A 15,794-nucleotide genomic window follows, 5' to 3' on the forward strand; every position below is an offset into this window, starting at 1 on the left:
CTGCACATGTATAGCAGATGTGCAGCTTGGTCTTTATGTGGGTTCTGAATAACTGGAGTGGGGGCTATCCCAAAAGCTGCTGCCTGTCCATGAGATATGTTCTACTGGCTGGGTTGCCTTATCTGGCTTCAGTGGGAGAGGAAGTGTCTTGGTATGACACAGTGAGGATACCCAGGGAGGGCCTCCACCCTCTCAGAGGAGAAGGAAGGGAGGGGAGATGGTGAGAGGATGCAAAGTAAACTTAAAAAAAAAAAAAAAAACAAAGAACCTGTTTTTTTCCACATTGAGACCCTGTAACATTAGTTTTAAGCTGCAGCCAGGACTAGCTTTTGTTATTCTGAGTGACATGTGTTAGCATAGACAGAACTGTGAGATCCAGGGAGGTAGCATGCTGAAGAGCAACAGAGCACCACTGGGCATCACAGCCTTCTTTGTAAAGCTCACATGCTTCATAGTGTAGTGTGAGTGGACATTGACCAGAAGCTCTACCTCCCAGGGGTGCCCAGCCTTCTGACTGGGTTGTCTTACTGTTTCTTGTGATAACTGTATGAGCAGATGGGAAGCCTTCTTACACATCAGAAAACCAAGAGACAGAAAGGCCAGTGTCCCCAGGCTACAATTCAGGGTCAGAACCCAGGCTTACCTGAACCTGGATGTGGCAAAGTCAAAGTTACACCTGTAGACTAGGCTCATACTTGTGGTCCATACAGGTGAGCCCCACCATGAGAACTCTGGACAGGTTCAGGACTGTTTGTGTTACTAAGCTGAATTTCTTGCATAGTTCTTTACTCACAGTTAAAACTTGTTCCATCGGCAAGTCAATGAACAGTAGTTGCAAAGGTAGATGCATGTGTTTCAGACCCAGCTCACACTGAACTGATAAATGCCTGGAGTACTGGCCTCAGGCCTTGGGAGTTGGACACTAATACTGTGTCTGTGTGAGTAGAATTGATGTTTTTGAGTCATCAGTTTGGAGTGGGGATGTGATTTTCAGAATGCTAGTTAACTATTCAGTTTGAAAGGCTTGTATGTTTTAGGCGTCTCCCAGGGAGAGAGGCAAAGGGCACGCATTCTTGACTCTTAAGAATTCAACTGCAATATGTCAGCTTCCAGCAGGAAACCTGATCTGAGCGTTTGCTCCCCACAACTCTGAGAGTCAATAATTCACCATTTTAGGCTTTGGGCCATTAACACAGAGCAGCTTGAGACTGCATTCTCCATTGATCAGATAAACAAGTCCTTGGTATTTTATTACAAAGTGATGGACCAATTTAGCTATCTTTTCACCAACAATGGACTTATGGTGGATGTGAAATGGCAAGAAGTCTGATTCCTCAGGGAGAGAAGAAAGGAGCATGGAGCAGAGACACCTACCCTGGAAATCCATCCAGAGAAGGAACATATTAAATTCCACCCAGACACTGGGTCAAGATTTGCAGATCAATTATTAGATTTTTTTCTTTGTTAATTTTTTTGTTCCAGATTACATTCAGTGCTTCATTTCATACTTATAATTTCAGCTTTATCTGTCTCATAGAAATAGATCGATTATATTTATGTATCCTTGATGTGCATGGTTTGAAGATGGCATGGGTAAGCAGGTTGTGGCTGTCTTTCATGGCGACAGCAGACAGGATGATCAGATGTAGAGAGAGAAGCATCTGTGTAGAGGAATTGACAAGAGATCGTGTGCTTAGCTTTCCCATCATTGTTTCTAAGTGTTTGGGGATATTTGTCTTCCACACAGTCCCTAACAACACTGGGGTAGCAGTGTATGGGAACACACCCATAAAATGAGTTTACAATGGCTGCATGTGGCTCCCTTGTCATCCATCATACACATGACCATCACACACATTCTTGGAGGATAAGCTCATGGCCTCCCCAGCACCTTTCCATGGTTCCTCCAGGCATGTACTATGAATAACCCTCTTAACAACCCAGGAGTCCCTGACTTTGGAGGCTGAGTATGCCTGCAGCTGGCCTCATTTGGGGCATTGATGCTTGGAAACTTACAGGTGGGGTAGAGTAGATGTGGCCCGGAAGGTAGACTGCCCCAGCAGAGTAAGGTTTCTGAAGAGCAGCAGTGTAACAAATGTGTTCTTAAGAGTAAACTGGCTGTATTGATTTTGAGTCTGAATCAAGAGAATAAACAGAGAAAACAATCACTTATGTAGCCACAAGCATACCAAAGCCAGGAAGAGGTGTCTGCTACAGGAACAGACTTTATTAGTACAGATCTTTGGGATAGCCATAAATGAAGAACTCATGTGGACAATGAAACTTTGAGGACTCTCATGGGCACGGGTACCTTGAGCAATCATATGGATGAAATCTCGTGGAACGTGTACCTAGAATAAAACATCATTGACCAAGGAAGAAATGAGCTGCAAACAAGGGAGGCGAGAACCAGGACTCCACACTGCAGGCCTTGGAGTCACCGAAACAGATCCAAAATCAAACTGATAGGCTTCTAAGCAAACGGAAGGTCACTCATGAAATAAATGCAGTTACCACACCAAGAAGCCAGATGACCAAAGAGATATGTGAAATGAAAGGGTAATTTCAAAGACAATAAAGAATGGTTAAATCAGCTGGTGGAAGTTCAGAATCTGAATCCAAGCTGCTGTTACTATCCATAGAAGCCAAGAGACAGATTTTAGGGGATGATCCAGAAAACAAGCTACACAGTGTTGGTTATGGTACAAAGAGGTGGGTGTGTCAGGAGGTGTTTCACACCAAGGTAAGTGCAGAGTCCCAGGACACAGTACAGTTGCACGGATAGGATATACAACCCCAGGTCACGAAGCCTGGTGACTTACAGGCAGGACAGTGAGAAATGTCTCATAAAGACAGTGTAATGGAATTAGAAGACTCCACAGGCGAGGATGCATTGTTTTATCTCAAGGAAAAAAAGACATTGTCGAGGGGGAGAAGGCACACAGGGCAGTGGGCTGGGGGCTCTCAGCATTCACAAAGATAAGAAATTCTCTGTAGAAGAAATTTCGATTTTAGTTAACTGATGTGGGGAGACATTGCAATACCAAGGTATGGGATGAGCTCCTAGCACTGTACCACTTCAGGACTGTCACCCCAGAACTCTGTGACCCATCACCCCAGCACTGTGTCACACTTGTGGGTCATTATGATAGAATGTCATCCTGGTGCTTGTCATCCCAGACGCATGCTAACATAGTGTCTCCCCCCAGCACATGTCACCCCAGCAGTGTCTCACCCCAGCACTGTGTCACCCTGCAGATGAAGATGTAGAACTTTCAGCTCCTCCTGCACTATGCCTGCCTGGATGCTGCCATGCTTCCTCCTTGAGGCTACTGGATGGAACTTCTGAACCTGTAAGCCAGCCCCAGTTAAATGTTGTTCTTATAAGAGTTGTCTTGGTCATGGTGTCTGTTCACAGCAATAAAATCCTAACTAAGACAGATAGCAAGATCCATCATTATAATGGGACTCATTGTTCAACTGAATAAAAAGCAAGACCCACCATGCCAGTGCCAAAGAATATCACTTTACACACAAACACCTTATGCATATATAAATAGGTCCAGGCAAACATTAATCTAAACTTTGGGGCGGCCATGTTTATATCTGAAGTGAGTTTTGGAAGATAGACTGTTGGAGTGTCTGCAGGTTAAGAGGGCCATCTGTTCACAGCGAAGGAATGACCTCATGACTCAGGGCAGCACCTAGAATGTGAGCTGCAGGTACAAGGTTCCAGAGAGGCCATGCCTATCAGATAGAACTCCTGTATCAAAGTGGTTCAAAGGGTTCTTTGCATAGCTCTGAACCCTGGTAATATAAGGTCAGGGTGGATTCTGGTGAGACATCTGCTGGGTGTAGATGTCCATTTTGTCCCCCTGATGCAGGATTTACCTTCTGACCACATCACTTCCTAGCTGGCATGACCTTAGCACTGTCATGCTAGAAATTATGCCTTTGATTTCGGGGGGCCACAAGTGAGTCCACTGTACATGTGATATCAAACAGAAAACAGAGCAGCAGCAGCTGACCTGTGGTCATGGCAGAATCTGTAGCTTGGAGGACAGGACATGGATTCTTTGCTATAGGGTGATGTCCCCCATAGGGACAGCACACCACTGCTGCTCTGGGCAGCTCTCCTGCCCTGGGGCCTGCAGTGTGTCCATGGATCCCAACGCTGTTTTACTCCTTCTCTGTCTTGCTCTCTCAGGATCATGCCCTTCCCCTAACCACTCTGTCTGCCACACAGTCCTCTCTCCAAGAAAGTCTGGGTTTCTATCGTGTATATTTATGACATGGTTTCTTGTGGCAGAGCCCCTGCCTTTCAGCCTGTGTCAATGGAGCATGAGTTGAGTTTCCAATCTCAGCCTCTGCTCTCTGACATCGCATTTGTTAAGGCAACCAGAAACTTGTCACACTGACCCTTCCACCAGAAGCAGAGCTGTGTACCATGGTCTCTGCCAACTAGTGTTTCATAACCTTACCTCCTCTGATGTCGTTTCTGTGTTTAGTTGAAAGGCAAAGAAACAAAACAAAACAAAACAAAACAAATAATCCATGCATCATCAGAGTTGGCTATTCGAACCACCTCACCAATGATCACTTTCAATTTTCCACTTCTGTGAATAGTGCAAATGATTGAATTCTCATCTCACTGATTGTTCAAAACCCAAAGTCTTTGCCCCTTCCCAGCACAGAGGAGAAGCAAGACTGTGCTGTGCCATGGTAAATCAACAGGACACACAGATTCTAAGGGGGATGCTTGACTTGTGAAATTTACTCCATCTACAACCAAAACAGGACAACATGCCCACTTCTCTCATCTCCCCTTTGCAAATATTTAGCAGACACCAATGATTCTCCTTACATTAAAATCTGACACTCAAAAGTTCTAACAAATCTGTTAACCTACTCACCGATAGCTTCTAATATTTCGAGTATAAAGATCTCTTAGTGATTCCAATCAAGTCCAGTAGTGAAAGGTCATTGTAGAGAAATTAAGTTCAAAGCAACTCTGGGTTCAGTTAGTTTAGGAAAGAAATGAAAAGCCATGTTTGCCCTGTGCTGGCCAAGAGAGGCCACTACCAGGCGGTTCAGGCAGAGTACGGCAACACATGGAGGTTCTGAGTAGTGTTTCTACTGCTTTAGGAAGGTTCTTCTCAAAGAGCTTGATGGTGGGCGTTCTCACCGGGAGTATGGGCTTACGACTACCTGCCTGCAGGACGCCATCCATCTCTGGGCATAGAAAAATCTAGACCTGCCATTACTATACCACAGGGGCAATCCCGTGGAACAGATTGTCCATTGGCTCTTCATTTTCCACTGCTGTCCTGAGGGTCTTCTCTGGACTTACTACAGCCCCAACCAAACCCTGCCATGTGTTGATGCTTGCCAGAGCCTATCTCGAGGTCACTCAGTGTATAGGGTGTGGATGATCCCTAATATTCCTGGGGTGACACTTCCATACCTGCACATGGAGCCTCCCCTTGCTGAGAAGAGGAGGCTTTAGAGGTAACTGGAGCTTTGCCTTTGTGAATCCTAGAGAACCAAACTTGACAAGAGGCTCCTGTAATGGAGGGAGCTGTCACCTGTTAACCAGAGAGGGTTATCCACTCATTCCCCGAGACTGGATTCTGGGAGACAGGTGAAACTGGGACACTTCTATATCCCTGTTGAGAAGGGACTTGTCAGAGAAGATCAGCAACTTCTCTCCTTGGTCTACTGGGTGAGTGATGCCCTCATGACAGCAGAATAGAAAATGGAGTACTCTGTGTGTGTGTGTGTGTGTGTGTGTGTGTGTGTGTGTGCACAGAAGGTGGGAGGAGGGAGTAGCAGGACGGGAGGGAGAGGAGGAGGGGAAGGCTTGGACCTGTCAGCTACAGCCACAAGCTTCTACTCCTGGCCTCCCCCCCAAAAGGCTTCCACCCCTGGAGACCTGGTGTATCCTTCGCCAACCTGAAATGCTTATTTCTGTCACATTGTTCTTGCTTATCCTTGTAGTCCAGGCTTCGGCCATGGCTGGATTTATTTCTAGGGCTTTGAAGCTAGTCCTGGGCCAGTGGCCTTGTGAGGGCTGGGACTGCCACACTGAGCTACAGTGTTTCTTCTACTCTGTTTGCCTGACTGTCTGTCCTTCCTTCATCAGCCCTGGAGCTCTGACAGGATTGAGAATTGGTGCACGATGAGGGATCCGTTTTCTTATTCACTTGCTTATTTATGTGTTTTATATATTTAAAAATAAGTGTCAGGAGCAATGAGGGCTAACTGATGGCAAGGGCAGGCAGCCTGTCTTCTTCTAGGTGGTGGCCGGCTGGGCATCGATCCTCGGGCTCATAATGTAGTCTAATAACGGCTCTATTACCACCACCCGCCAATTGGCCCAGGCGCCCTCCAAATGAGCCACAAAGAAGCCAGCTTGTCAATATTAATTCCGCCCCGGAGATGACTTGTTACCGGAGAGCAAAGGTGTTCTGGCTGGGGCTGAACAACTTAACTCCTTGTCTCATAAAATTTAAGCTGCTATTGATCGCCTTCTTCTATTGTGTGAAAGATTAAACATGCGTGCTTGCATGCACACCCAGGCACAAGCGCACACACACTGGCACACTCGGGAGGCGGCGCCCACACAGGCGCCCGCCTAGATCAGGCAGACTCAGCCCCGTCTCCCCACCTACCCCGCATCATTCAGCAACTCGAAGCAAATTAAATCAATGAATTCATCCCAGCAGATGGCCACTTTAACACTCAGTTAGCCTTTAGATAATTGAGCGTTGACTCCGGAATCATAAAATGGATGGCTCGTTTGTACGTTTTACTGAAATAGATCGCTGAGGTTAAATAAATGAAATCCCATTTGTCAGGCAGTAATAAATGGGTTCCCCTTCTGCAAACAGCTCTGTTTGGCCTAATAAATACAGGGACGTTACAGCGCTCCTCCCGCGATGGGGTTACGGCTTAATGAAATGGTCTTCCCTCTGCTTGTTTTTGCCTCCTCCTGCACCGTGTGATAAGTAGCAAACCAACGAAGCTTGTAATTACAATCTTACAGAAACCCGGCCAATCTGTATATAAATCTCACCCTCCAATTACAAGATGTAATAATTTTGCAGTCAAGCTGGTAATGAGGTCTAATACTCATGCCTGCGATAATCCCCGCTGGATGCTGACTCTATCAGATGTTAGCTTTGTAATTATACTGGCAGAAAATCATTATTTCATGTTCAGCAGAAAAATGAGGTTGGTGGGAAGTTAATTTTCTCTATGCTCTGTGAAGCATAGACAAAATTTTAATGATTTAATCATTATGGTTATCCCTTTTGCAATTGACCCGCGTTACTTGTGTAGAAACACTGGCATGCTTAAAAGTCCCTGTTACCCAGTAAAGCTTGCCAGGTATGCAGCTTTTAATGTAAGAATAACTGTACACAATTAAACTATTACCCTGCCGACAGGCAGGACTCATTCCATCTTCAGTTTTCATTATTTATGTGTGCCATTCATGGAAATGTTTGTGTCTTGCCCACACAATGACAAATGGCTAATTTATATAAAAAAATTGAATTGTGCTTCTCTGATGAGGTCAGCCCTACAAAACAGCATCCCAGAAAAACAACCCAAACAGATGAAACCTGAGGGTGGGTCTAGAAAGACAGTATACTGTGTCTCTGGTAAGAAATAAGAACAACAACAACAACAAAAAAAAAAAAAATGGAAGAAGTGGTGTCAGCCACCTACTGTGGGAATAAAATTGACTTCTCAAATAGGAGACATATTTTTAACAGGATAGGTGGGTTATTTACAAGCAATGCACTTTTAAATACAGTTAAAGCATCTGCTAATGCATGGTTTTCTTTTTGCATTTTTGGTGACTCCTTGGGGATACCTCACAGACAAGCATATTGCACAAAAAGCAACACAGTCTTTCACAGAAGAATATACATTGTCCCCGGGAGGAGGGGTCTCACAGCAGGCTCTGGAAAAAGAGTGTGCCACTCCCAGGCCTGGCTTCTGTGGTCAAGCTAGCTTTGTTTTGAAAGCTCAGAACACGTGAGAAGAATGTCTCTGGTCAGTGAGTGTTGCTAACTTAGCCTCTGTTGTGTTCTGCAGCCTCGTCCCAGGCTCTAACTGAGCCCATCCCCACCTAGGGCTGGACTGATTGATCTGGGGTGGAGAAAATCAGGTATGGGGGAGAGATATCTTGTCCCTGATTCCATGTGTCTTCTTTTCTTGCCTTTCCCTTCTTGGAGAAGAAAACCTTCTATGGCAAACTTTACTGTTATACTTCTAAGAACTGTCCCTGGAAGACTCCGAGGCCTGACAAAGCTAGCTCCTGTTCTGATAACGAGGAACTGTGTTGTGCCCTAGAGTGAGAAGATTTCATAGAAAAAAATACTAAGTAAATTCCTCTATAAGAGTGCCAGATTAGTGGGTCAGCTTTGGGCTACGCCTCAACCTCGGAGATATTGTTTAAATGACAGGTCTCTGCACACAGTGCTTCATGTGGGCTATGCCGTAGTGCATCTATGAGTTGTGGAACTTTCCAGAAGCATGCTGTTTGTCACACCCTGCCTGAAATTAAAGCAATTCTGGCTCATTTGGTGATTAGAGGTGGTGGGTTCCTATCTTACCAAACATGAGAGTGAAGAGTTCTAGCTCTGTCTTCCTGATCATCCCCATCAGCTCTGTCAGGATGTGTCCCCATTTCTTGTATTAAAACAAAACAAAACAAAACAAAACAAAAAACCAACCAACCAACCAAACAAAAAACACAAAAAACCCCATAGTTCCTATATTTTAGAAAACAGCATGTTTACCATCATTCCTTCATCCCCCTTATCTCTCCTGGCATTATAAATTTTGGGAAATAACCAGATAAATCAGATAAATCTCATGTTGGACATTTTCTAGTTAGTAGACGCCATGTCCAGGACCTGCAGCTTCTGTTTGGTCAGCTTGCATAGCTGGGTACAGTCAGTGAAAAAAAAAAAAACCATGAGAACAAGTGCATATAGCAAACAGGGGCTCACATGGGACAGAGCAGAAGGCTTACAGAGGACAGGGCATAGATCTCATGGGTTATAGAATTCACAGGGTGCAGGGCTCACAGGACACAGAACTCACAGATCACAAGAATCACAGGAAACAGGGCACGGGGGACACAAGATATATCTTACAAGACACGGGGCTCACAGGTCTCACAGGGACAGAAGGGACATGGATCAGAGGGGACAAGACTCATAGGGGGATATGGCTCTTGCTTCCAGGATTTTAGCTGGAAGCTGAGTTTGGCTGGGAGGAGCCTTCTGCTCTGCTCTGATTGGATATGGACTCCACACTCAGACTCTGGAGCAAGAAAGACTAGAACTGTCTCTTCTGTGCTGTCATCCTAGCAGAACATGGGGATCTAGGTGCTTAGAAACACTAGAAAAATGAGTTTTTTCAGGATTGGGAAGCCAGGTTCTACACGGCTCCTGACTCCGCACCCACCCTCTGCAAAGCCCGCTGCACTAGGATGCTTTACTGGTCAGACAGACACACATACACAAACATGCTTACCCCTGTTGTCTCATTCCGCGTGCCTCACCTGCACACATGTACATTCCAAGACCCACAAATACACCCACACGTACTACACATACATGTCTTCCCCAAGTCTCTAGACCCACTGAGTGAACACTGGTTTTCAGCTGAGTCAGAACACACCCAGATGAGCTGACTGAGAAGCCTTTCTGCCTCTCTGCATAGATCTTTCCAACTTCAGCCCTTCCTCTGCTACCTTCTCCAAGGATAACCAGGACAACTTGATCTCCAGCTCTCTCCCGATCTTTCCCACCGGCAGCTCATCCCGCTGATTCCAAAGGTCAGAGGAAAGAGGTTCTAACCACCTCGATGGTACCTGCTATTGCAGCTTGATGGTACCCAGTAAGGGATGCTCCACTTCCCCCATTGCCTTCTACTGTTCTGTGGGTGGGAAATTCTGTGATTCGTAAACACCAAATCTCAAATGAAGGGGTCCCTTTATCCCCTTGTCTTCCTGGACTGGAGACCTTGAAAGAGAAAGCTTAGTGCTGAGCCTCCTGATGCCTGGGGGACATACTGTGTCCTAGCCCATGCAGGGACAGATGCTTAACACAAGGCCAGGTATCTCACCAGACATGAAGCTCACCCCACTTAAAGTAGGTATGTAAGGCTTTCGTTTGTTCATCTAATGACGAGGAAATTATGAGATCCTCGTGGATGAGCAGCCTTGATTCTTCTTTTTCCCTCTTCTTTCTTTAAACTCTGAAAGAGGCTAGAGAGATGGTTCAGCAGTTAAGCACGCTTCCTGGTCTTCCAGACAACATCAGCTTCGTTCTCAGCACCCATGTTGGGGAGGGGGTCGTAATCACCTGTAATTTCAGATCTAGATCTAAGGCCTCTGATGTCCTCTTTGAGTATCCACCATATGTGTATATACACCCAAATATAGATGTACATCTGATTTAAAAAATGTAGCAATTAAAGAGCAGTCAGAAATGCACCTTAGAGCCTTGATAGAGGTCCGGATTCATTTAATTAAATATTTACATCACAGTCTGGCATAAAGTATAATATACTAAATGTCAAGAATGTGTGATCTCCATCTTTTTGTTTTGGCAAGTCCAGGGTTTAAGAATGAGATTTAAGAAGGCAAAGGGACATCTGTTTATGACTAATATCTTAAGCATCTGTCACAAATTGTGTCCAACCCCACCTTGTGCTTGGGAGAGCTGACTTCCCTGTCTTTGCCTACCTGTGTTTATAGGTTTTCAAGGGTACCTTCATGACTCGGTTTCTAAAGCTAATGTGTTAGAACTACAGAGATTTTGCATATTGGTGCAACAAGACATGGGCCATTTCTAGCCAAGAACCCCTTTCTACAGGGTCTTTCAGAGTGTGTCATCTATAGCAACAACAGGCCATAGCTCTGCTGGACCACATTCCTTCAGTACTGACTTCATACTCTGAAATAAGCTCTTGTCTTTTGACAAAGGCTAGAGGTTTCCTCTATTTTTTTTTTTTTTTTAGCCTCTTTGCCATCGATACATACAATTTTAAGTAGATTCTATTCCCCAAAGTTACTTAACATTTAAAAAATGTACTTCAAGACGAAACCTCCCTATACGCTCCAGCACCATGTGCAGGCATTCATCAGAACACAGCTTGGGTATGTATGTCATCCACCCACACAGGCGACTCAGAAGGGAGCATATTCGGATTACAGGGTGATCTGAGAAAATTCTAAGTCCTTTTGATATCATAAAACATGTTAGAGCAGCATGCAAGGTGTTTACAAAGACCCATGCGCCTGCCCTGGGGGCTGTGTTTTCAGACACCAGGTGTTTCTAGATGCTTTTTGGATCTCTGGATGCTTGGTGGACATGTTCCTCTATTCTTGGTATCTGACCGTTTTCAGATCTTTCTGAAGCTTCCCTTCTTCATCATCCTGACTGACGCCCGTCCGTGTTGACAGATCCTGAGGAACATCACAGATACCATTGCTCTTTCTAGTCAAGCGATAATGGAGTTTCTTCATTTTAGACTTTTATGTATTACTATTTTGAAGCTTTACAGTTCTTTGCTGAACGCTTTCCAGTTTCTGTTTGTCCTCCATGGGCTAGCAATAGGTAATTGCTTAGCCTCTCTCTTCTGCATTGGCATCACTAGATCTGTAGTACGACTGTACTGTGTTTGTGCCTGGCTTACTTCACTTGGCATTGCAGCCTCTAGTTTTATTGATATTACTGCAAGTAACATAATTTTCTTCTTTTAAAAGATGGGATAATATTTCACTATGTGTATATGCTAGTGAATCCATTGGTTCTGTCACCATTCCTCAGGCTGTTAGCTGACAAACACTCTGGTTGATGCTTGGGACATCAATGATGGATAATCAAGTTATTTCTAGCTCTACAGTATTGTGAATGGTGCTGTAGCAAGACAAGAATGTGGATATTTTTTTCTAGAAACTATTTTCATGATGGCCACCTTGATTTTCCTCCCATCCACAATGTCTGGGGCTCCTTTTCCTTCATCCTCAGCAGTGCTCCCCGTCTTTTGTTTTCAAGGGTAGTCAGTCTTACTAACATGAGTTAATATCTCATGGTGTGTGTATATGTGCATGTGTGTGTGCATGTGAGTGTGTTTCATGTGTGTGTAGGTGTATGTGAATATCAATATGCATGTGTTTGGAGGTCAGAACAATTTCAGCTGTCATTCCTCAGGCACTGTTTATAATGTTGGTTGAAGCAGAGTCTCTTCCTGACCTGGAACTTGTCAAGTATTTTAGGCTGGCTGGCCAGTGAGCCTAGAGATCCACTTGTCTCTGCTTCTCCAGTACTGAGGTTGCAAACATGCAGAATCATACTTAACTTTTTACTTTTTACATTGGTTGGGGGTTATACTCATGTCCTCATGCTTGCAAGATAAGCAATTTACCAGGTGAGCCCTTAGTCTCACTGTGACCTTGTTCTCACTATTCTCTTATCGATGGTGATATTGAGTGTCATCCCTTCAACTTTAGCCATTTGCATGTCTTTTATCTAGGTTCTTTGCTTGTCATTAATCAAGATTTTTGGGTTGTTTTTTTTTTTGATTTTGCTATTGAACTGTTTGGATTTCTTATACATTTTGAGTATGAACTTCATTTTGATGTGAGCTTGCAAATGTTCTCTCTCATTCTCTGTTGGGTATAAACTCTGTTTTAGATGTGAGTTTGCAAATGTTCTCTCCCACTCTCTAGATTCTCTTTACTCTTCTGTCTCTTTTGCTGTGCAGAAGTGTTTCAGTTTGAAGCAAATATTTGCTTTTCTTTCCAGGATTTGGGGGTCGTTGCCTATCACATTCTTTTCTATCTTCCCCTTATACGTTCTTTTAGTGGGTCACAGTTTGGAGACTTAGGTTTTAGTGTGTAATGTCCATTGAGTTGGTTTTTATATGCTGCGACACAAGGTAAGAATCTCATTCTGTTCTGCATGAGAGGATGCAGCTTTCCGAGCACTGCTCATTGAGTTGCTGTCTTAACATGGGTGCTGCCGGCAGCATTGTCAAAGATCAAGTACCTCTGTGTGCTACTCTAAACCCGACTCATTCTTACATCTGTTTCTAGGCTGGCACCATCCTGTCTGTCACAGTTTCCTACTAGATCTTGAAATCATGTAATACACTTTATTACTATTATCTCAAATGTTCTTCCTGTTTCAGGTCTCTTGTGACATCATGAAGGTTTTTTTCTTTTTATGACTTCTCCTTCTCCTCTTCCTCCTCTTCCTTCTCTCTCCTCCTCTTCCTCCTCTCTCCTCTTCTTCCTCCTTCCTCCTCCTTTTCCTCCTCCTCTTCCTCCTTTCTTCTCTTCCTCCTTTCTCCTCTTCCTCCTCTTTCCTTCTCTTCCTTCCTCCTTCTCCTCCTCCTCTTCCTTCCTCCTCCTCTTCCTCCTCCTTTTCCTCCTTCCTCCTCTTCCTTCCTCTTTCTCCTCCTCCTTCTCCTTTTTCCTCCTCCTTTCTCCTCCTCTTCCTCCACCTTCCTCCTCCTTCTTCCTCCTCTTCCTCCTTTCTCCTCCTCTTCCTCCTCCTTTCTCCTCCTCTCCCTTCTCCTTCCTCCTCTTCCTTCCTCCTTCTTCTCTTCCTTCTTCTCTTTCTCTTCCTTCATCCTCCTCTCCTCTTCCTCCTCATTTTCCTCCTTCTCTTCCTATTCCTCTCCTCCTCTTCTTTTTTCTTCTTCTCCATCTCCTCCTCCTCTGCCTGCTTCCTTCCTTCCTCTCTTTCTTTCTTTCTTTCTTTCTTTCTTTCTTTCTTTCTTTCTTTCTTTCTTTCTGTTTTTTAAACAGGCAGTGCAGCAAGGCAAATATCACTTCAGGCAAAGCATCAGCCTTTAAATATCAAACTAAAGAGATATAGTCTGATCTCCACAGTGTTAAAATTGTTGGTGACTAATGCCTCTTCTCTCTTTGACAATGCCTTCGTTTCTCCTTCATGCAGAGGGATAGTGCCTCTGGTTACAGAACTCACAGTCCACAGCTCTTTCACCTGATCATTCCTTCTGCCTCCATTTTTTGAGCTAAAAAAATTATGAGCTGTCATTCATGTAGTATTTCCTGTAATCTTGAATAGGTGTCCCCTGCAGTCATGAGTGTGTGTCTTCTGCAATCATGACTGAGCCCTTAAGTCATGAGTCCTCTGCAGTCCTGGGTGGTGTCACCTGTGGTTGTGTTTTTCTTCCCTTAATCATCTGCCCTTATATTTGTGTGTGTTCTTCACTGTTAGATGCATCTCTGTGTTATCCATTCAAGTTTCTGTTTGTTATTTGTCTCCTGTGTCTGGTTTGTATGTGGGCATCTGGAAAGTATAGGAACGACTCTTGCTTTGATTCAGAAGTTTTCGTTCTCTGCATCTTTAGATATTTCTCGACTTGTTTCCTTTTATTCTTGTGTTCCCCTTAGTTCTTAAGGGTTTTGATGTCGAGTCTTAAGCTGTTGCACAGGATCCAGGATCTCTTCATTAAAATTTGTCTCTCCCTCTCACTGAGTGTGTGTGTGTGTGTGCTCGTGCGTGCACACACGTTTACACTTTTACATGCCCCTGAACATATGAATATGTAAAAAGACAACTTCGGATATCAGAATTTGTTTTCTACTTCTATACAGGGTCTCTCTGCTATTTACCCCTGCTCATGCCAGGCTAGTTAGACCACCAGCTTCTTGAATTTTTATGATTCACCTCCAATCTTCTGTAGAAGGACAAGATAATGGTCATGTACTACCATGCTGGGCTTTATATAGGTTATGGAAACCTAATTTAGGTCTTCAGGCTTGCAGAGCCAAGTGTTTTACCTATTGATGAATTTCCCTGGCTATCTATTTATTTACTATGCTCTAGTTTCCCCTGGGTCAGATTGGATAAATATTATTAAAATTTCCTCCCACTTTTTCCCTCATCAACTTGGCTCTGCAGTGGAACCTACTCAGAGTTCTACCATGTGGAAATCCACCTAGTGTTCCACCATGTGATGATCCAACCAGCCAATGTTTCACCGTGTGATGATCTATCAATTCCGTGTTCCACCATGTGATGATCTATCTATTCAGTGTTCCAGAGTGTGATGATCTATCTATTCAGTGTTCCAGAGTGTGATGATTCATTTATTCAGTGTTCTACCATGTGGTGACCCAACCATCCAGTGTTCTACCATGTGACTTACCCACATGGGAAGGCTTTTACTGATGAGGTGTTGTCACTCTTTGAATTCCATTTGATCTTCTTTTAATAGTTTCTGTTAAAGGACCTACTCTGTCTATAGAGAAATGCTGAATTTCAAAGTATTGGTTGGAGAGATGTTTACTTTCTCAGTCAGGCAACTGTGTAAATTGAGGTAAAATAGAAACTGTACCCAATCTGTGGCTGTTCACACTGATGTTCTCAATTCTAAACATCATAAAACAGCTTCTTAATGATGAGCCATGAACAGGTGTGTGTCGAGGGAGGTATGTTTCTTTTGATTCCCATGTTATAAGAAACTGAACTCAAATCATTCTGTTGAGGTAGTTTTCTTTTTCTTTTTTTCTTTTTCTTTCTTTCTTTTTTTTTTTTTGTTTTTTGTTTTTTTGTTTTTCAAGACAGGGTTACTCACTCTGTAGACCAGGCTGGCCTCAAACTCAGAAATCCGCCTGCCTCTGCCTCCCAAGTGCTGGGATTAAAGGCGTGTGCCACCATTGCCTGGCTGAGGTAGTTTTCTTACTAATTAAATGTAAAAGATGCCAACAAGTGCTGAGCACATACCTGACA

This window comes from Arvicanthis niloticus, chromosome 19 (genome assembly GCF_011762505.2).
Source record: "Arvicanthis niloticus isolate mArvNil1 chromosome 19, mArvNil1.pat.X, whole genome shotgun sequence".
Lineage (NCBI taxonomy): Eukaryota > Metazoa > Chordata > Mammalia > Rodentia > Muridae > Arvicanthis > Arvicanthis niloticus.